The sequence below is a fragment of the Mesoplodon densirostris genome, chromosome 6, assembly GCF_025265405.1.
Source record: "Mesoplodon densirostris isolate mMesDen1 chromosome 6, mMesDen1 primary haplotype, whole genome shotgun sequence".
Classification (NCBI taxonomy): domain Eukaryota; kingdom Metazoa; phylum Chordata; class Mammalia; order Artiodactyla; family Ziphiidae; genus Mesoplodon; species Mesoplodon densirostris.
The window spans coordinates 45779858-45803550 of NC_082666.1; the positions used below are offsets into that span (position 1 = coordinate 45779858).

General features: G+C 40.9%; 1 protein-coding gene across 6 annotated transcripts in view; it reads right to left on the bottom strand.

The window, feature by feature from the left end:
• UBAP1 (ubiquitin associated protein 1) overlaps window positions 1-16688 on the bottom strand; it is a 55160-nt gene extending 38472 nt beyond the window's left edge. For 2 of the 6 annotated variants that reach the window (XM_060101797.1, XM_060101796.1), the window contains exon 1: window positions 16553-16640. The gene's annotated coding sequence lies outside the window, so the exon portion shown is untranslated. Of the gene's footprint in view, window positions 1-16026; window positions 16284-16552 lie in introns of those variants that run through there. The other 4 variants (XM_060101800.1, XM_060101799.1, XM_060101795.1 and 1 more) reach the window with 4 other exon arrangements.
• Window positions 16689-23693: the final 7005 nt, after the last annotated feature.

The window sequence follows — 23693 nt, forward strand, 5'->3', positions numbered from 1 at the left end:
TATAACTATAAATGGAGTATAACCTCTAAAAATTGTGAATCACTATGTTGTATACCTGAAATTTATTAAAAAGAAAGAACGAAAGAAAAAGAGGAAGGGAGGGAGAGAGGGAGGAAGAAAGGCAGATTGACAGCTATTATGGCTAGATCTACATTTATAAGTTTGGAACTTTCTAAAATAAAGAAATAAAAAGATGCTACTGCTATAGTGTAAAATGAAAGAGGCTGCAGAATAATCACATTTTAATTTTCTAAAACTGTGCATTAAACCTAACTCATAATTGGCAACCATCATATCAATAGTCTGAAGAATCAGTATCAGTAGATGCTAAAACAAGTGGGTTCAAGTTCCACAAGGGTAATGGGATATGTACATAGTCTCAGATTATCTCCCCACAATATATTTTTTATTAAGTATGGTGGAGAAAACAGTAACTTTATCTTGGCAGACACCACCTTAACCAAGTGATCAAAATTAACATTACCAGTAATGGAACAAACTGACACCTCCATATATGATACACTGAGAACACATCAATTCTGTGGTATTCCTGCCAAAAGTGAAACTATCATGAGGAAGTATCAAACAACCTGAATCTAATCATGAAGAAATATCAAACAAACCCATCTTGAGAGACGTTCTATAAAATAAATGGTCTGTACTCTACAAATATGTCAAAGTCATAAGACAAAGACTAAGAAACTGTTTCAGATGAAAGGCAATTAAAAATACAAAACCACTAAATGTAATGCATGATCCAGGATGTTCTTTTGCTATAAGAATGTTGCTGGACAATGGGTGATTCAATAACAGTTAATTTCCTGATTTTGATCATTAGTATGTGGCTATGTAAGAGAACGTTCTTATTTTTAGGAAGCACGCACTGTAAAGCAGTAATCGGGTACCGTGTCTTCAACTTACTTTTCTTTTCTTTTTTTTTTTGTTAACTTATTTATTTTTGGCTGTGTTAGGTCTTCGTTGCTGCATATGGGCTTTCTCTAGTTGCAGCAAGCGGGGTCTACTCTTCGTTGCAGTGCGCAGGCTTCTCATTGCGGTGGCTTCTCTTGTTGTGGAGCACGGGCTCTAGGCACATGGGCTTCAGTAGTTGTGGCACGTGGGCTCAGCAGTTGTGACGTACAGGCTTGGTTGCTCTGCAGCATGTGGGATCTCCCCAGACCAGAGATCGAACCCATGTCCCCTGCATTGGCAGGCGGATTCTCAACCACTGCGCCACCAGGGAAGTCCCCAACTTACTTTCAAGCAGTTATGAAAAAAATAGTATGTATATGTAAATACAAATAGAGGACAGATAGATGATAGGAAAGGAGAATGAGTGAAGAACAGAACAAAAATATGAAACATGTAGGTAATCTCAACAGAAGGTATACAGCAACTCTTTGTACTATTATTGCAAGTTTTCTGGTAAATCTGAAATGGTATCAAAATAAAAAGCTTAACAAACCCTCAACAAACACATATATTTGCATGGCTTTTTGTATGTACACAAAAATCAGAAAGGATTCATACCAAACTGTTAACAATGGTTAGTTCTGGAAGAAGGTAAAAGAAGGTTTTCATGTTCAACTTGCTGTACTTCGGTAGTTTTAATTCTGGAGCTAAAAATATACTAACTGAAACAAAAAGTGCACTAGATGGGTACGACAGCAGATCTGAGCAGGCAAACGAAGAATCAGCAAACTTGAAGATAGAGCAATGTCTACAAAGAAAGAAAAAAGAATAAAGAAAAGCAAACTGAGCCTAAAAGACCTGTGGGATGCCATTAAGCATATCAACATCCACATTACAGGAGTCCCAGAAAAGAGAAAAGGGCAGAAAGACTATTTTTAAAAATAACGGCCAAAATCTTCCCAGATTTGATGAAAGACATGAATCTACAAATCCAAGAAGCTCAATGAACTCTAAGTAGGATAAACTCAAAGTGATTCAAACCAAGACACATTATAACCAAACTGTTGAAAAAAAAGAATGAATCATTAAAAGCAAGAGAAGCAACTCATCATTTACAAGGGAGCCTCAACAGATTAACAGCCAATTTCTAATCAGAAACTATGGAGGACAGAAGACAGGAGGATGACATATTTAAATTACCAAAAGAAAAAAAAAACTGTCAACCAAGAATACTGTATCTGGCAAAAACTGTCCTTCAAAAATGAGGGAGGGGGACTTCCCTGGTGGCGCAGTGGTTAGGAATCCGCCTGCCAATGGAGAGGACATGGGTTCGAGCCCTGGTCCAGGAAGATCCCACATGCCACAGAGCAACTAAGCCCATACGCCACAACTACTGAGCCTGTGCTCTAGCGCCCATGAGCCACAATTTCTGAGCCCTCATGCCACAACTACTGAAGCCTGCGCACCTAGAGGCCGTGCTCTGCAACAAGAGAAGCCACCGCAATGAGAAGCCCACACACCACAAAGAAGAGTAGCCCCCACTCACGACAGCTAGAGAAAGCCCACACACAGCAAGGAAGACCCAATGCAGCCAAAAATAAATTAATTAAAAAAACAAAAAATGAGGGAGGGGGACTCCCCTGGTGGTCCAGTGGTTAAGAATCCACCTTCCAATGAAGGGGACAGGTTCCATCCCTGGTCAGGGAACTAGGATCCCACATGCCACGTGGCAACTAAGCCTGCCCACCACAACTACTGAGCCCACATGCCACAACTACAGAGGCCTACGCTCTGGAGACTGCACGCCACAACTACAGAGCCCACACGCTCTGGAGCCTGCACCACAGCTACAGAGCCCATGTGCTCTGGAGCCTGCGTGCCACAACCAGAGAGCCCATGTGCCACAACTACTGAGTCTGTGCACCAGAACTAGAGAGAAGCCCACACATTGCAAGAAAGAGCCCTCGCACTGCAATGAAAGATCCCACATGCCGCAACTAGGGCCCCGACACAGCCCAAAAAATAGATAATTTTTTTTTTTAATGAGGGAGAAACTGAAACATTCTCATATAAATAAACCTGAGAGAGTTTGTTGCCTACAAGAAATGTTAAAAGTCCTTCAGGCTGAAATAGCAGAATACCACAGTAACTCAAAGCCTCAGGAAGAAATAAAGACCTCTGCTAAGAATAAATGGGCTAGGACTTCCCTGGTGGCACAGTGGTTAAGAATCTGCCTGCCAATGCAGGGGACACAGGTTTGAGCCCTGGTCTGGGAAGATCCCACATGCCATGGAGCAACTAAGCCCGTGAGCCACAACTACTGAGCCTGCACTCTAGAGCCTGCAGGCCACAGCTACTGAGCCCGCGTGCCACAACTACTGAAGCTTGTGCACCTAGAACCTGTGCTCCACAACGAGAAGCCACTGCAATGAGAGGCCCGTGCACCACAGCAAAGAGTGGCCCCCACTCCCCGCAACTAGAGAAAGCCTGCACACAGCAACAAAGACCCAATGCTGCCAAAAACAAACAAATAAATAAATAAATAAATTTATTTTAAAAAAGAATGGGCTAAAAGCTAGTATTGTTTTTGGTTTCCAACTCCCCTTTTTATTTAGTACAGATTTTTTTTAATGCACAAAAATTATTATAAATCTATGTTACTGGACTTCCCTGGTGGCACAGTGGTTAAGAATCCACCTGCCAATGCAGAGAACAAGGGTTTGAGCCCTGGTCTGTGAAGATCCCACATGCCGCGGAGTAACTAAGCCCGTGTGCCACAACTGCTAAGCCTGCGCTCTAGAGCCCACACACCACAACTACTGAAGCTTGCGTGCCCTAGAGCCCGTGTACCGCAACTACTGAGCCCACGTGCTGCAACTACTGAAGCTCATGTGCCTAGAGCCCATGCTCCACAATGAGAAGCCACCGCAATGAGAAGCAAGCACACCTCAATGAAGAGTAGCCACCACTCGCCGCAAATAGAGAAAGCCCGCCCGCAGCAATGAAGACCCAACACAACCAAAAAAAAAAAATCTATGCTATTGTCTTTCTATGCCTGGCTTATTTCACTTACCATAATGCCCTCCAGGTTCATCCATGTTGCACATAAGTTGCAATTTGTGACAACAACGTTTAAAGGGGGTAGTACAGAACCATACAGGATCAGAGTCTTTGTATGATATTGAAGTTAAGTCGGTTATCAGTTCAAACTAGACTGTTCGAAATTTAAGATGTTAAGTGTAATCCCTGAGAGAAATGAAAACATAAATCCACATAGACAAAGTGGAAACAACCCAACTGTCCATCAACTGACAAATGGATAAATAAAACATGATATATACATACAATGGAATATTATTTGTCAATAAAAAACAATGGCATGGGGCTTCCCTGGCGGTGCAGTAGTTAAGAATCTGCCTGCCAATGCAGGGGACACAGGTCCGAGCTCTGGTCTGGGAAGATCCCACATGCCGCAGAGCAACTAAACCTGTGTGCCACAACTACTGAGCCTGCATGCCACAACTACTGAAACCCACACACCTAAAGCCCATGCTCCTCAACAAGAGAAGCCACTGCAAGCCTGCACACCACAAGGAATAGTGGCCCCCGCTCGCTGCAACTAGAGAAAGCCCGTGCGCAGCAACGAAGACCCAATGCAGCCAAAAATAAATAAATAAAATAAACTTATGGAAAAAAAATGGCATGGTTGAACACAGAAAACATGCTAAATGAAAGAAGCAAGTCACAAAAGACTACATATTTCCATTTATGTGAAATATCTAAAATAGGCAAATCCAGAAACAGAAAGTAAATAAGTGGTTGCTAGGGGCTGTGGGGAGAGTGGAATAGGGAGTGAATGCTAATGGACATGAGGTTTCTTTTTGGGGTACTGAAAATGCTCTGGAACATTTTCAACAGACTGTAGTGGCGGTTTCACCACACTGTGAATACTAAAAAAACACTGAACTGTACACTTTTTTTTTTTTTTTTTTTGCAGTACGTGGGCCTCTCACTGTTGTGGCCTCTCCTGTTGCGGAGCACAGGCTCCGGACACGCAGGCTCAGCGGCCAAGGCTCACGGGCCCAGCTGCTCTGCGGCATGTGGGATCTTCCCAGACCGGGGCACGAACCTGTGTCCCCTGCATCGGCAGGTGGACTCTCAACCACTGTGCCACCAGGGAAGCCCTGAACTCTACACTTTTAATGACTGAATTTTGTGATATATGAATTATACCTTAATAAAGCTATTTTTAAAAATCCAGCCCTAAATACAGACGAGTTTAGAAGATGGAAAAAATATGCCATGGTGAAACTGTTTCAAGCTCAGGATCAATAGTTTTAAGCAGTTCTCAAATTGGTCTAACAGGACTTTCAGGAGAGAACTGAGAGTACGGAAAAAGAGAAATAAAATCTCTAAGAGCTAAATAAATAAATAACACAGTCTTGAAACTAGAAGAGGTGAGTACCAAGCAAAATGCACTGGTAAAAACTGAAATCTAGACATATAAAAATTTAGATCATCACCAGATTTTTAAAAGTCTGAACAACAAACAGCTTCCAGATACAAAGTGGTTATATACAAAGGAAAGAGAGTAAGACTAGCTTCAAGAACTCACTATCATCAACAGAGGCTATAAAATTATGGAGCAATTATCTTCAAAAATCTAATTAAGAATAGTTGTAAAATTAGAACCCTAGTATCTAAATAAGGGAGCAAAATGAAAACATTTCAACATCTAAAGACTGAAAATTCACTCTTCATTGATTCCTCCCTGAAAAAAGAATTCAGAGATATAGTTTACCAAAGCATAAAATTAATCTAAAGTAGGAGAAATGGAAAACATCAGAAAAAGCAGTGGGCAAATAAATCAGTAAAATATACGTAGTCCAAGGCAATTCCTGACATAAAAGTAAATAAGTGATCTGGAACTAAAATCTGAGATGACCTGAAAATGGGAGAAATTTGGAAGAGAGGAGGAAGTAAAACAAACTTGTCTTATTGTAGAGATTACATATACAGGACATATGGATTTTATGTATAAAAATTACATACATTGGACTTCCCTGGTGTCCAGTGGCTGATACTCCATGCTCCCAGTGCAGGGGACCCAGGTTCGATCCCTGATCAGGGAACTAGATCCCACATGCCACAACTCAAGAGTTCGCATGACACAACTAAAAATACTGTACACCACAACGAAGATTCTGCATGCAGCAACTAAGACCCGGAACAGCCAAATAAATAAATGAATTTTAAAATTACATATAAAAATTCTAACAGCAACCAACATAAAAAAAGGAATAGGATGAGCAACTTTCAAATAACTAAAGCAAATAAGTCAAATATAGAAAATTCATCAAAAGGAAGAAAAAGATTTTAAAAAACAAGAAAAAAGGAGGGTAAACAGAAAACGTAGAATAAGAATAAAACTAAATAGATTTATAATCATAATTAATATGAAAGAATTTATTCCCCCTGTTCAAAGAGCAATATTTGGCCTGGGTTCAAAAAAAGAAAAAGCATAAAAGACAAGCCTTTTAGAAAATGGGAAATTAGGATAGGAAATGTTATAGAAAAGATATCTGTGTAGTTAGAGTCTAGGAAACAAAATCAACAAAGGCTCCTCATCCTTTGAAAATTATCCACTAACAGATTTGCTTCAGATTACCAAATGTAGCAATTAACATAATAAGATTATTGGCAATTGTCCTAAGAGCTCTACTTCTAAAGCTAAAGGTACATACAATACATATACAAAAGAATTTTTCTTCTATATTTTATAACTTCATATATTTTATTATGAAATGATTTCCAATAAAGGAAAACAAAAAGCACATGGCAGACCTTTCAACAAATCTTAGTTGTTTTACAAGTATCTATCAAAATGGGTTGTAATATATCTCTAATAACAAAACTCAACAAACACATTCTTCTTATAAGTAAAAGCAAAGATTAATAATATAAGAAATGTTAATATGAAGTAAATCAAAAGGGTTATTATAAGGACAAAATAAGATAACACAAGCAATAGTTACCACTGTCTACTGGGACCTCCTCACTTTCCTAAACCAGATCTTATTATTATTATTTTTTTTTTTGCTGTACGCAGGCCTCTCACTGTTGTGGCCTCTCCTGTTGCGGAGCACAGGCTCCGGACACGCGGGCCCAGTGGCCATGGCTCACGGACCCAGCCGCTCCACGGCATGTGGGATCTTCCCGGACCGGGGCACGAACCCGTGTCCCCTGCATCAGCAGGCGGACTCTTAACCACTGCACCACCAGGGAAGCCCCCCAGGTCTTATTTTAATAAGAGTAGTTCTACACTTCAATGGCTTGTACGTACTCTAAAGAATAAAGAAAGCTGGTACCAAGAGACCAGTCACCCATAATAAGAAACCCATTCATTTTTACATTGACTTATAAGTGAGTCCCTGAAGATCAAATAGGAAACCCTCTATAAAGGTTAAAGATTAAAAATAATAATTAAAAAAAGGCTGGGGCTTCCCTGGTGGCGCAGTGGTTGAGAGTCCGCCTGCTGATGCAGGGGACACGGATTCGTGCCCCAGTCCGGGAAGATCCCACATGCCGCGGAGCGGCTGGGCCCGTGAGCCATGGCCGCTGAGCCTGCGCATCTGGCCGCAGCAGTGAGAGGCCCACGTACCGCAAAAAAAAAAAAAAAAAAAAAAAAAAAAAAAAAGGCTGGGACTTCCCAGGTAGCAAGTGGTTAAGAATCCACCTGCCAATGCAGGGGACACGGGTTCGATCCCTGGTCCAGGAAGATCCCACGTGCCACGGAGCAACTAGGCCTGTGCACCACACTACTGAGCCTGCGCTCTAGAGCCCACGAGCCACAACTACTGAGCCCGCGTGCTGCAACTACTGAAGCCCGCACACCTAGAGCCCCTGCTCCACAACGAGAAGCCACCACAATGAGAAGCCTGCGAACTGCAATGAAGAGTAGCCCCCACTTGCCGCAACTAGAGAAAGCCCATGTGCAGCAAGGAAGACCCAATGCAGCCAAAAAAATAATTTAAAAAAAAGAGAACACAGGAATATGCAAATAGAATTCTATAGTGAAGAGAGATGTTATCTGGCTTTTATCCTTTTCCCCCAATGGAAAAACTAGCTAAATAATTACTTTTTTTTAAAAATTTTGTGTGTGCGTGTGCACATTTTGGGTGAAAGGGAGAATTCTTTTTTTTCTTTTCTTTTTTTTAAAATTTATTTATTTTTGGCTGTGTTGGGTCTTCGTTGCTGTGCACAGGCTTTCTCTAGTTGTGGCAAGTGGGGGCTACTCTTCCTTGCGGTGCTCGGGCTTCTCACTGCAGTGCACAGTCTTCTCACTGTGGTGGCTTGTCTTTGTTGTGGAGCATAGACTCTAGGTGCGCGGGCCTCAGTAGTTGTAGTAGGCAGGCTCAATAGTTGTGGCACATGGGCTTAGCTGCTCCACAGCATGTGGGATCTTCCTGGACCAGGGCTCAAACCTGTGTCCCCTGCATTGCAGGCGGATTCTTAACCACTGCACCAGCAGAGAAGTCCCTATATAATTACTTTTTTGTTCCCCCCTTGCTGGTTCCCAATCAAATTTTGTTCATTTGAAAAACTATCCCTGCCTGGTCACAGCAAAAGGCAATTTCTCAGGCTTCATGCCTCGTTCACTCAACATCTGTTTAAGGTGTACCTACAATTATTGCTTGGTACTTCTCTAAGTGGCAGCTATAACAGGACAAAATCCCTCATTAAAATTAATTCTAATGGAAAAAGACAAACATTAAGCATAAAAAAATAAATAAAAGTTACTGAGAATTCCCAGATAAAATGCAGTATATTAGCTTTAGAAAAATAAGAATGTTAGCTAACAGTGGAAAAGTATTATGCTTCTAACAAAGTATATGTTAAAAACTTTATAATTTTCAAAACTATATGTTAAAGTCTTAGGTACTTTTGAAAAGACCATCACATACATCATCTTATATGAACCTTACATGCTAGGAGATATAAGCAGGTATCCTCATTCTACAAACTAAAAAGTTCAAGTCTGAAAGAGATGGTTAGTTTTATTTATTTTTTATTATTTTTTTTTTTTTTGCTGTACGCAGGCCTCTCACTGTTGTGGCCTCTCCCGTTGCGGAGCACAGGCTCTGGACGCGCAGGCTCAGCAGCCATGGCTCACGGGCCCAGCTGCTCCATGGCATGTGGGATCTTCCAAGACCAGGGCACGAACCCCCGTCCCCTGCATCGGCAGGCGGACTCTCAACCACTGCGCCACCAGGGAAGCCTGAGATGGTTAGTTTTAAATGGGAAACCAGAACTAGAACTTTAGATCTTTCAACTCACTGTCCAGAGTTCTGTCCATTACAATATAATCTCTCCTGGCAAAAGACGTTAATTAAAAAGCTTATAATATATTAAGAAAACATCTCATAAAAAGGTCCCAAATCAACCTCATTTTATTGTAAATTGAAAACTTTACTATTGAGGGACTTCCCTGGTGGCTCAGTGGTTACGAATCTGTCTGCCAATGCAGGGGACACGGATTTGAGCCCTGGTCTGGGAAGATCCCACATGCCGCGGAGCAACTAAGCCTGCGAGCCACAACTACTGATCCCGCGCGCCACAACTACTTAAGTCCACACACCTAGAGCCCGTGCTCCACAACAAGGAGAAGCCACCGCAATAAGAACCCTGTGCCCCACAGCAAAGTATAGCCCCCACTTGCTGCAACTAGAGAAAGCCCACGCACAGCAACAAAGACCCAACGCAGCCCAAAAATAAAATAACTAAATTATTTTTTAAAATTACTATTCTAAGTATGGTCCTTGGGACATCAACATAACCTGGGAGCTTATTAAAATACACAATTGCAAGCCCACCCAGAACTACTGAATCAGAATCTACATTTTACCACAATCTCCAGGTGATCTACACGCACAATAAAATTTGACAAGCATGTGTCGAGAACAGTGCTGTCCAAAAGAACTTTCCACAATGATAAAAATGTTTTATATCTGGGGCTTCCCTGGTGGCGCAGTGGTTGAGAGTCTGCCTGCCGATGCAGGGGACACGGGTTCGTGCCCCGGTCCGGGAGGATCCCACATGCCGCGGAGCGGCTGGGCCCGTGAGCCATGGCCGCTGAGCCTGTGCGTCCGGAGCGTGTGCTCCACCACGGGAGAGGCCACAACAGTGAAAGGCCCACATACCGCAAAAAAAAAAAAAAAAAAAAAAAAAAGTTTTATATCTGCACTATGTGGCTATCGTATTTGACAGATCAAGAACGTCTCAAACTAGAACTGTGCCTAAATATAATTTCTTACAATACTAAATAAAATAAGCCTCAGTTACCCTAACATGTACACTCTTTCACTAAATTTTACTGCCAGTAATACATACAGACCAAAAACATTTTTTTTTAAAAACAGAGACCCAACAACTCAAAAAGCATAGCTTCCTAGAGACATTTGGAGTAAGACCTACATTATTATGGGGTAAGCCATACATTATTACTGACTGCATTATAAAAGGTATAGTTATAAAAGATTCTCATTTAATAATCTACCAATAATTTTGTTTAACATGGGCTCTCAAAAAAGAAACGTTCCATTATCTTAAAATTCTGCTTATATAAAACACCAAGTTCTCTGAATAAGCCAGGTAAGTGAAATATTATTGTAAAAACTATCTACTACAAGGATAAAGTTAGATTCCCTATTAAATTTTAAGAACTAGCTAGAATTTCCTGTTTCAGAAAATGGATGGGACAGGATATAAACAATTCAAAACCTTCAGTAATTTTAAAGTATTTCAGAACAAAATTTGTGGTAAGTTGGTTGGTTGATTTCCTATTGGTGTTATCACTTGGAAATAGAGTAACCTTTGATGGAAGAAAATTTTTTGAGAATTCACAAGCTACCCCTAAATTCCACTCCATATAATAATTTGTAATCTAGCTGACATTTGACTTTGAATTCCACCCACAGAAAGGAGTCATTTATCATACATGGTGTGGTATAAGGTATAATCTGCCTGAAGGAGAAAATAGGGAATTTACTGCCCATATCCTTCGCCACTGAACTCTAGAAGGAAATATTAACACTCCCAAACTATAGGAAGATGTCAGGATTAGGAAGATTCCATTCTTACTAACGAAGGAAGAAATGAGGATATGAACCCTGCCTAGGACTAAGACCATGATGATAAGATGCAGCACAAGACAAGCAAAGCCAGTCTGACCTTGAGTCTCCAAAGGGTTATTAAAAGAGGCTGGGGATAGGCCAGCCAGCAGTGACAAACAGCAAAAGATTGGGAGTTAAAGATAGTTGAAGACTGAGTTTAGCATCAAAATCTCTAATTCTGTTGTTCTCTTCTATTTACCCATCAAATCTGATGGTAACTAAAAATTTTCCATTATACTCTTCTATAAGCTATGAGGGACATTCTAAAGTATGGTATTTATGCAAGGATTATCAAAACTCTAGGGACATATCTTTCACAAATACCAAGGGTGTACTGTATATCACTATACAGTATTTGCAGTATAATTAAAGTCTGGTGGATGTTTTATATTTCAATATGATCTTTGCCAGGATCGGAACATCCAACTGCTGAGAAGAACAGTTCCCAAAGTTCATAGTACTCCATAGTCTTCTCATGAAAAAAAGAAAAAAGTTTTTAGAGGCTTTAATACACGACAGAGTAAATCAAATCGCTCAAGATTTTTATAAAAATAACCTAAGAGATAAGGGTTTAATGGTGGATAGGAGCCACACAGTCCAAAGAACTGGGCAGGGAGTTTAAAAAACAAAACAGAAAAACCATATCCTCCCTCACATATGTTCTAGTCAGTTTGCAATATTCATCATCATTTTTTTTTTTTTTTTTTTTGGCCACCCACGTGGTTTGCAGGATCTTAGCTCCCTGACCAGGGATTGAACCTGCTCCTTTGGCAGTGAAAGCTCGGAGTCCTAACCACTGGACCACTAGGGAATTCCCCATCATAACTTTAAACAGATGTAGCTTCTCCAATACTAAGAAGAGTACTTCATTCTTTTAAATGTATCTAATGCAATTTAAATACCATAAACATACGAGCAAAAAAAAACCAAACCCCCCCCCCCACACACAGGAACAAGTTGTTGTTTTGTTTTGTGGGTTTTTTAAATTAATTAATTTATTTTATTTATTTTTGGCTGCTTTGGGTCGTCGTTGCTGCGTGCGGGCTTTCTCTCGTTGTGGCAAGAGGGGGCTACTCTTTGTTGTGGTGCATGGGCTTCTCATCGCAGTGGTTTCTCTTGTTGCAGAGCACGGGCTCTAGGCACACGAGCTTCAGTAGCTGTGGCTTGCGGGCTCTAGAGCGCAGGCTCAGTAGCTGTGGCTCACAGGGTTAGTTGTTCTGCGGCCTGTGGGATCTTCCCAGACCAGGGCTTGAACCTGTGGACCCTGCATTGGCAGGCGGATTCTTAACCACTGCACCACCACGGAAGTCCAAAGTTGTTGTTTAACTATGAAAATTTACTATTTCTCCTTTTTACTTAATGTAATTACATTCCACCTAATTTTATCCTAATTATATAATATTGTATTACTTGAAAATAAAAACAAAAAAACTCTTCCAAAATGTTTCCACATCAGCTCTCTCACAAACCACAATTATTCTTGATAAAGCCCACACTAGACAGGACTAGATATCAAAAAATCTTTCTAAACATATTTTAGTAGAAATCCTAACTGCTCAGAATGAGTGACTCATGAATTGTCCGCACAAGAAAACTCTCTCACTGTCATACCACATTATTAACATTTTGTAAAATGCATACATCATTCACAAATCTGTTAGTTTCCCAGTTTGGGGAAATATATGTAACCTGTGTATAAGGCACAACTCAAGCTGCTTTTAAAACCCTCTGGCCCAAGACTTCCCTGGCAGTGCAGTGGTTAAGAATCCGCCTGCCAATGCAGGGGACACAGGTTCAATCCCTGGTCCGGGAAGATCCCACGTGCTGCAGAGTAACTAGGCCCGTGCGCCACAACTACTGAGCCCACGAGCCTAAGGCCCGTGCTCTGCAACAAGAGAAGCAACCACAATGAGAAACCCACACGCCCGCAACAAAGAGTAGTCCCTGCTCGCCGCAACTACGCGCAGCAACGAAGACCCAATGCAGCCAAAAGTAAATAAATTTATTTTTTAAAAAGTCTGGCCCTGTAACTCCAAAGACAATACAAACACAACTCTTGAGAAGCTGGCCTTTCTAATCAAGCAAATATTGGTACTAAATGTCACATTAGATGCCACATGACAGACACGTATACTCTTGTATTTATTAAAATAGCATGCCTAGAAGAGGATTTCCTAAATATGATATAAAAAGCATAAAAGACTGAAAAGTTCAGTTCACTAAAATTATGAACTTTTCTCATCAAAAGACTATGAAGAGATAAGACAAGTCACAAATTGGGAGAGGATATTTGCAAACCATCAACAAATAATTAGTATACAAAATAAATAAATAACTCTTAAAAATCAATCAGAAAAAAACTCAAAAATAGGCAGAGAACTTGAATATACACATCACAGAAGCACAAATGGCCAATGAACATACAAAAAAGATGCTCAACTTTGGGAAATGGTAATAAAAACACAGTAGATACTATTTCAAACCCAAGAGATTTGAAAAAAATTTAAAACTCTGACAATATTAAGTGTTGGGGAGGAAGTGAAACAACCAAAACACACACACTGCTGGCTCTTGACTCAGTAAACCACAAGATTCACAATTACCATGAGCCAATTCAGTGACTCAAACACTGGAAGTGTTTGGTAAGCATTAGGCAACTGACAATGACCAACCCAAAATTCTGAGAACACATGAGGATTACTGCCAAATACAAATTTTGGCCCTTGCTGAAGCAGGTCCAACCTGACTCAGCAATACAAGTATAAAAACTTTTAGTCCCTTATCTAGTTTATCCAGTTTATTTTGTAAAGTACAAAATATTCAGGTATTTACTTCCTCCTAGAATACTGATGATATCTTAAGTGACTAAAATTGTAATGAACTATTTATCATTCCAGTTACACTACTATTTCAGTGAGAACAAGTAGTTTAAAATGGCATTACTTTAAAACTCATGCTTATACTTTAAATTTACTTGATAGGAACTGAATGGCCCTGTGACCATCTAAGTGGGGCAAAATGATGTAACAGATGCAGTAAAGGCATTGAAATCGGACAAATTTAGTAAACTTGGTTAAGTTACTCAACTTTTCTAATCCTCAGTTTCCTCAACACCTAAAAAACATGCCTCTCACGACCTGCTTACCTAAACAAATTGTAAGGATTAAGTGAGATTATGTAAAGTGTTTAACAATGCCTAGCTCATTAATATAGACCCAATTTTAGCACATATCCCTTTGTAAATCTAGCTGCCCTCACCTAAAATTTTTTAAATCTGAAATTATAATTCTCAATTCATAGGAAAATATTATTCTTACATTCAAATTATTTTCCAATATTACAAGAAATTGTGTGCTACAGGTTTAGAAGAGCAACACCCTGCTTACATCTTTCTCTGACTGAAAGGCTCTTTCCTATAAGGAATTAGATTCTGGAAAAGAGGATAGATTTTCACTTATCTTCGTGATACAGATGCAAGGATTCCCATGCTATGTGGGAAACTAAATCCAGTTATTTCTAAGCTTCAACTCAAGGTTTTCTTGACTCCAAGAAGAAGCTTATTTAATACCTAATTTAAGGTACTGTACGCTACCTTTTGCATTTCTTGAGAAAGATTGTCTGAAGAAAATTACCTGGTTAATGATAAACTGATGGTCTGGTTTTGGTTTTGGGTGCTCTGTGGGGAAAATGTTTACACTTAAAATAATCTACATATTAAAAACCCTCATAACATTCAACAATACAATTAAATAACAGGAAAAATGTATAATACTGACAACTACACTCTGAGGTAATGAAGATACATTTATAATGCTGAAAAAATTCAGAGAGAATTTTAGTCACTGAATTAAACTTCAGGAATCCTCATTTTAAATACCTTACCACAGTCAAGACATCAAGGAAAAGTCACCCAAGATAAAGTGATGTTTGCCAGCCTAAGAAATGGGAACTGATGAGAAAAACTACTGATAAGAATTGTCCACAGACCTAATATTATCATAGGATACTGTTACTGTCTTCTTCAAAATCAAAAAGAAAAATAAAATCTTTCAGATATACATAAAGTATGTCATGATGAAATAATGAGTCAAATACGAAACAAAAGAAAAATTCAGTAAGTTCTTATATTTACATAATTTTATAAGACTTCCTTAGTCTTCATTTCCAAAAAACACTTTTTCTTCCAATGAGGCTGTGCAGTGATATTCTCACTAGAGAAATATTAATTTTCCCATTTCCATAATTATAATGACTTATTAATGCAACACACATTTGGCAGTCAATAAACGTTGAATAAATAAGTAACAAAGAATGAATAGGATGGATTAGAAACAAAAATTTAATTTACAAAATCCCACTTTAAAATGTAGGTTAATGCAGACAATGTAATTCTTTTAGACTTCAGACATTTTACATTCTTTGCTACAAAATAATACAGAAACTTTCAGTTTAACTAGTTTGGGACATTAACTAGAAAGAGCTGTCTATCACTAAAGACTAAGTGCCCCGTTTTTCACATCATCAAATCTGACAAAATTCTAAAGAGAAACATCCATCATATCTATCCAAATTCTCAAATTCTAATAATTAGAACTGAGGAAAGAAAGAAGCCCTAGTAAGCTGAGTTAGAACAGAAGCTATTTAATAGATAACTAAATTACCAAATCTGGTTTTGCAACACTCCGTGGTGTCTAAAAACTCTCAAAATTTTATTTCAGTTTAATATAAAATGTATTTTTATGCCTAGCCACACTTTTAAGAAACTGTCTGGAAACAAAAACATGTGGCGACAACACAAAGGTCAGAGATCGCTGATAGAGATCAAATAAATGAACTATAAATTAATGATCCACAAGCAAGATTAGGGGCTGTTTCTGAAACCCAGGGGGACTGTACAGATAAGTCTCCACCCAAGAAACAAACAAAAGAAGCAAGATTAACATACCTGGAGAAGACCAGGCAAGGCCAAATATATCCCCAAAGATCACTCGCCCCAGATCTGGTCTCCTCCCTTTCCCCCTAACCTCATCGCCTCAGGGAAAACTAAATCTGTATCTCACGTCCCCAGCTCAACCTCAAGTCGTCCCCATCTCTAACCTTTACTAAAACCTGGGTCCCTCTCCCCAACATCCTCTAATTCCCACCGAGCTCTCGCTCCAGCCAGATAGATGTCTACTGCGCCTATTTTCCAGTAGAGTATTAGTCCCCTTAATCCTAACTCATTTGTTTTCCCGCGTCCCATCTGCCCTCCGCCCCTTCAACTCTGGTCCCCTCACTCCGACCCTTCTCCCAGAATCCTCCGCAAGTCACCCGTCTCTGGCCCCTTCGCCTTCACACCCCCTGAGATGCCGCTCCTCTCATTCCACTCAGCCTCCAGTTTCGTCCCTATCCCTCCCCCATCCATCTCCCGGTACCTGCTCCCTCCCCCAACTCCGCCCCTCTCCCCCTCCCCCAGCGGGAGGCCCCCTCACCTGAACGCTGCCGCCGCTGTCCCAGAACCGAAAGGTGCTGCCGCCAACCGGCCTCCCAGGCTCGGCCCCCGCTGAGCTCCTGACGGCCCCTAGGGAGAGCGAAGACCACCACCTCCAACTCTGCCCTCCCCAGGCCAGGCCGTCACCGTAGCCACCGCCAGTGCCACAGCCGCCATGTTGAAGCCCAACTTCCCTCCTCCTTCCCCTCACCGCTCCTCCCCTTTGGGCGTCTGACGTCATAGCGCCGCGCTCCATCCCTCGAGCCAATGGGAGGAGTCAACGGTGACGTGACTAATCTCCGCAAGGGTTTCAGAGCGTCGCTGTTGGAACCAGGGAACCCGGCACACCCAAAGGGAGGGAGGGAAGGTGGGGGTCACTGAGAGGGTAATGCGTAAGGGCTGGAGAAGGGGCCCAGGTGGGAGTCCGAGAGACTTGAATCTCGAAGGGAAGCACAAAGGCTTACCAAGGAGACCCACTTGGAAATCAGAATGTCTGGCTGGTCCTGGGTCATTGAGTTGGTACAAAGTCCTACCCTTTCTGGGCCTCACTTTCCCCATTTACAAATTGTAAAGGGAGCACGACCCTATGAGGCCTTACCAGAACAGACCCCCACCCATGTCCTCTGCCTGCCTTTAGTCTGTAAAAAAAAAAATTTAGTCGAAGAATAAATTTAATCAGAGAATTGAAAAAAACGCAGAAAGAAAGAAAAACAGTCAAGCAAGACACAATAATAATACTTTAGCCATTAAGCAAAGTCAAGGACCTTTAGTTCTTCCTGAGGGACTATAGATAATATTCTGAGCTATGTCCTTTGAGCTGTTTTGCAGATACTGAACCCCTACCCCCACCAGGTGGAAGAAGTTAACTGTAGGCTGCCCACAAGCATGTAGACCCGAGACCAGTTGGAACCAGAAGGTAGATGATGCCGACTCCTGATTACCTCATCACCAACCAATCAGAAGAATGTCCACGAGCTGACCACTCCCTGCTCGTTGAACACTGTAAGACTCCTCACTACCTCGTCCAGGGCGGGACACACAGTCTTGAGGGCATTAGCCCACTGTGACCCCCTTTGCCTGGCAAAGCAATAAAGCTGTTCTTTTCTACTTCACCCAAAACTGTCTCCACGTTTCTATTAGGCACCAGTGAACAGAGGCCGAATTTCAGCAACACAATGAATGGGTTGAATGTTGACCTCTAAATCTCCCTCCAGTTCTGACATTCAATGGGTTTAAACCAGGTAATCCAATCCCAAACCTTTACTGCCTTCTATACTTATTGGATGTCTCCTAGAATCAAGTGCATTGAGGTTCATAACTGAATGGGATGAGTCATTGTTCCCAAAAGTTCCTAACTGGTGGGAAAAATAGAAGCATAAACAGTAACTCTAGAAAAACTCAGGGTGATGATGACATCAGTTACTCTGGAAAAACTGACCTTTGGCTAAAGGATTAGGAGAGATTTACATCTCTATACTTTCTTGGTACTGTACTTAAAGAATGTGTACCCTTGTGTCTAATTCTCTAGCCCTGTTTTCTCTCCAGAACTCCAGAGAAGATTAATTGTATTTTGAAGAGTGCAGCAGTTTTAATCCACAATGAGAGAAAGTGGGCATTCCAGAAGAGGGCAGTTAAAATGAACAGAGAGGGACTTCCCTGGTGATCCAGTGGGTAACACTCTGTGCTCCCAGTGCAGGTGTCCAGGGTTCCATCCCTGGTCGGGGAACTAGATCCCACATGCATGCTGCAAATAAAAGTTTGCATGCCACAACTATGAGTCCGCATGCCACAACTAAAAAAAAAAAATCCCACATGCCACAAGGAAGATCTCACGTGCTGCAACGAAGACCCAGCACAGCCAAAATAAATAAATAAATAAAAATACATATTAATGGACTTCCCTGGTGGCACAGTGGTTAAGAATCTGCCTGCCAATGCAGGGAACATGGGTTTGAGCCCTGGTCCAGGAAGATCCCACATGCCGCAGAGCAACTAAGCCCATGCGCCCCAACTACTGAGCCTGCGCTCTAGAGCCCATGAGCCACAACTACTGAAGCCCATGCACCACAACTACTGAAGGCCACGTGCCTAGAGCCCATGCTCCTCAACAAGAGAAGCCACCACAATGAGAAGCCCGCGCACCACAACAAAGAGTATCCCCCGCTCCTGCAACTAGAGAAAGCCCACATGCAGCAACGAAGACCAAATGTAGCCATAAATAAATAAATAAATAAATAAATAAATAAATAAATAAATAAAACATTTTTTAAAATACATGTTAAAAAAATAAACTGAACAGAGAATAGCAAGTCATCACTTTTGGACTACTTTCCTACTTAATTCAACAGATAATGGGCAGCCACAGAAGGTTTGTGGAGAGAGCAGTATCTGAGTAAATCTCTTCATCAGGAGAATTAAAATAGTAGCAGTGAATAAAATGGATTGGAGACTACCTTGTAGACTTCTACACTGAGTAAAAGACTTACACCTGAACTAAAGCATAGACAGTGGGAATGGAGACTAGGAGATAAGCTGAAGCAAGACTTAGGAAATGGACTCAACAAGATTTAGAGACCTGCTATATGGAAGGAGAAATCACAAAGAAGAAAGAGCCAAGTTTTGGAGGTGTCTTATTAACAGAAATAAGGCCTAAGATTTACTGAAGTACTAAGGGAGATAATAATGAGTCTAGCTGGCCAAACTGAGATTAAGATGATGGCAGATTTTCTGCAGAGATGCTCAGGAGGAAATGTGAGCTTGGAAATCAGGAAAGAGATAAGGAGTACACAGGTATAACATAGTGGTACTCCTTGAACAAATAAATTTGTTATTCATTTATCCAGCAAGTATTAATTGAGTGCCTGCAGTATACCAGACACTGTTCTATGCACTAGGGTTACAACAGTATATAAAAATACACCCCCCCCCCAAAAAAAACCTGCTCTCACAAATCTTACATTCTAGAGGAAAATAATAATAGTGGTGACAGGTTCTATGAAGAAGAATAAAGCAAAGAAAGGAAATAGAAAGTATCCAGGGTTGAAATTTATAAAGGGTGGCCAGGGAAAGATGACATCAGAGAAACTGAAGGAAGTGAGGACATGAGGTCATGCAGATACCTAGGAGAACAAAATGCCAGGCCAAGGGAACAGCAAGTACAAACACCCTGAGATGAAAGCTCACCTTCTATGTTCTAGAATCAGTAAGCAGCCAGGTATGGCTGGCATGGAGTGAGTGAGCAATGAAGAGAATAAGGCAGGTGAAAGCCCAGAGGTAACAGGGGGCTAAATCATACAGGGTTTTGTAGATAATTTTAAGGACTTTGACTTTTACTCTAAGTGAGAGTCTTGACAGAGAAGGAAAATGATCTAAATTTTTAGCAGGATCACTGTAGTGACTACACTGAGCATAGCTAAAGAAGGGCAAGGGCAGAAGAAGAAAGACCACTTGGAGGTTATTGCAGTAATCCAGACAGGAAATGATAGTGCTGTAGATTGAGAAGTAGTAGTAGTGAAGGGGATAAGAAATGGTCGGGTTCTGGGTAGGTTTTGAAGATAAAGCTGTAAGAATTTGCTCACAGATTAGATGCACAGTGTGAGAAAATGAGAAGACTCAAGGATGATTTTAAAGTTTTTGACCTGAGTCAAATTTTTGCAGGTATGCCTACAAGAATAGAAAATCAGATTAATTCAAATTTCTGGGGATACGACCCTTTGGAACACTGACAACTACGGCATGGGAAGATAAAGCAGAGAGATGGAAAAGTGGTGGCCAGAGAAGTAGAAAAGGAATCAGGAACTGTGGTGCCAGGGAGGACTAGGAAGGAAAAACTCTTTGGAGGACTGGGCCTGTGCCTCCTCTCAGAGTAGGACTCCCTGAGGCCAGAGACAACCCTCCCCCATCAGGCAGGGACTTCCTGACATTCCTCATAAGCCTAGGTCTCCTGATCTAGTAATTTTTCCTTCTCTGCCTTCTTGCTTTAAGTGGGGACCGAGGTGCTGACCACCTACAACTGGGCCAGCCTGCCATGTCCCTCCAACCCCCATGGAGGCAACACATCCTTAGGAAATGGAAAGGCACAGAGAACTATATTCAGTATACTATGATAAACCATAATGGAAAAGAATATTACCCAAAAAAGAATGTATATATATGTATAACTGAATCACTTGTCTGTACAGAAGAAATTAACACAACATTGTAAATCAACTATACTTCAACATTTTTAATTTTTAAATAATATTTTTTAAAAAAGAAATGGAAAGGAAGTGAGGATATTTCCTAGAAAAACAAATAGTTCTTCATCTTCCTAGGAATGACTCATACTTGTCAGTTTCCACATATGAATCCCAGCGCTAGCTCACCTGGGGCCAGAAGATGGTGAACAGGGTGCCAGTCCTCTACTTTCCCTGCCCTGTGTCTTTCCCTCCCAGTGCCAGCACACCTGCTGGCCTAGAAGGAGCTCTCCAGGCAAGGAGCACCAGTTTGTGCTTCTCCCACTTTTCCTCTTCTTTCTCCCTCCCTTCATACACTAGGCTTTGGGGTATTTAAAAGCAGGGACAGGAAACACATACAAGCAGCCCTAGAATCTTTCATTCATTTAGCCATCCAACATGGACTAAATCCTACTATGTGCCAGGCACCATGAGTCTATAAAGATGCTCCAAAGAAGGTTAAGTAAGGAAATCAGACAGATAATGATGGTACCTGGCAGAAAATCACCTGAGTTTCCTAGGTAGCACTTTTCCTGCCTGAGGGGTAGAGAAGAGAGAGAATTCAGGCAGACTTGAGAAATCAAAGAAGACTTCATGGAGAGCTGAAGCAGTTAAGTTAGGCCTTAACAGACAGGTAGAACAAAGGGTGCCCAAATCAATGAGAACAAAGCATTTTGAGCAAAGGCATGGATTCAGGAAAGTTCCAGGAAATTCAGATTTAATAAGCAGAGCAAAGGGTATATGTAGAAGAGCAGAGGGAGATAAGGCTTGAGAGACAAGGGGGACAAGGCTTGGCTTGGGTTTAACAATTCTAAAGCTGTAAATAAAATTACTGACATCTTTCCTCCTGGGAAATTCAAGAGAAAAGTCTGGATGAGTCCTTACAATCTTGGAGGTCAGGTTGAAACCCTCTGCCCTTCCGCAGAAGCTCAAGGACTCTGGGTGACCTCTGGAGTTCCTTCTGATTGTAAGACCTATGTGATGACCATCATATGAAGATGCAATTATCCTGATGATCATGAATGGATAAAGATGATTTCAAATTCCAAAAGGATGAAAATATAAACACACACACACACACACACACACATTCTAAAATATTAGAAGAGAATATAGAAAAATATTTTTTGAATCATGCGTTGGGAAGGACTTTTCTAATCATGACGCCAAATTCAGAAGGCATAAAGGAAATGATTGACAGATTTGATAATGACAAAAGACCCCCTACACAAAGTGAAAAGATAAACTGACAGAAAATATCTGTGACCTATATAATAGGAAAAGGGTTAATTTTCCCCACATACAAAGAGTCCCTACAAATCCGTAAGAAAAATAGAATGATTCAATAGAAAAATATGGGTGTAACTTGTTAAGATGCAATCACTAAAGAAGAAACACAAATAGCTAGTGAACATATGAAAAGATGCCCCATATTACTGATTCTTTTTTAGTTTGAAATAGGTTATATGCCATTTATCTGTTTTTTAAAATTAATTAATTTACTTATTTATTAGTTTTGGCTGTGTTGGGTCTTCATTGCTGTGCACAGGCTTTCTCTAGTTGCGGCGAGCAGGGGCTACTCTGATGCGGTGCACGGGCTTCTCATTGCAGTGACTTCTCTGGTTGCGGAGCACGGGCTCTAGGCATGCGAGCTTCAGTAATTGTGGCGCACAGACTTAGTTGCTCCAAGGCATGTGGGATCTTCCCAGACCAGAGCTCGAACCCGTGTCCCCTGCATTGGCAAGTGGATTCTTTTTATTTATTTATTTATTTTTGGCTGTGTTGGGTCTTTGTTGTTGTGCGTGGGCTTTCTCTAGTTGCAGTGAGCGGGGGCTACTCTTCCTTGCAGTGTACGGGCTTCTCATTGTCGTGGCTTCTCCTGTTGTGGAGCACGGGCTCTAGGCGCTCAGGCTTCAGTATTTGTGGTACGTGGGCTCAGTAGTTATGGCTCGCGGGCTCTAGAGCTCAGGCTCAGTAGTTGTGGCGCACGGGCTTAGTTGCTCCGCGGTATGTGGGATCTTCACGGACCAGGGCTGGAACCTGTGTCCCCTGCATTGGCAGGTGGATTCTTAACCACTGCACCACCAGGAAAGTCCCATTTATCTGTTCATTAAAAGTTTTCGGCTCTTCACTTGTTGGCAAACTATGGTCATGGGCCAAATCTAGCTCTACTGCTTGCTTTATTTCCCCCAGTTTTATTGAGCTATAGTTGACATACAACATTGTGTAAGTTTAAGGTGTACAGCATAATGATTTGACTTACATATATAATGAACTGATTATCACAAGTTTAGTGAACATCCATCACTTCATATAGATATAAAATTAAAGAGAAAAAAAAGTGTGTGTGATGAAGCTCTTAGAACTTACTCTATACAACTTTCACATACAACATACAGCAGTGTTCATTATATTCATCATGTTGTACATTACATCCTAGTACTTATTTACGTTATACCTGGAAGTTTGTACCTTTTGACCGCCTTCATCCAATTCCCTCTTCCCACACCCTCATCTATGGTAGCCACAAATCTCTTTTTCTATGAGTTTGTTTGTTTTGAAATATTTGACCTACAACACTATGTTAGTTCCTGTTACACACATAGTGATTTGGCATTTCTATACATTTCAAAATGATCACCACAGTAAGTCTAGTTACAGTATGTTATTTTACAAAGATATTACATAGTTATTGACTATATTCCCCACACTGTACATTTCATCCCCATAACTCATTTATTTTGCAGCTGGAAGTTTGTACCTCTTAATCTCCCTCACCTGTTTATTTCCTCCCCCTACTCTCTTCCCCTCTAGCAACCATCTGTTTGTTCTCTGTGTCTATAACTCTGTTTCTGTATCACTGGTCATTTTTAAAATGAAATAAGGCCCCATGTTTCACCTAACAGATTGGCAAGAGCTAAAAGGATT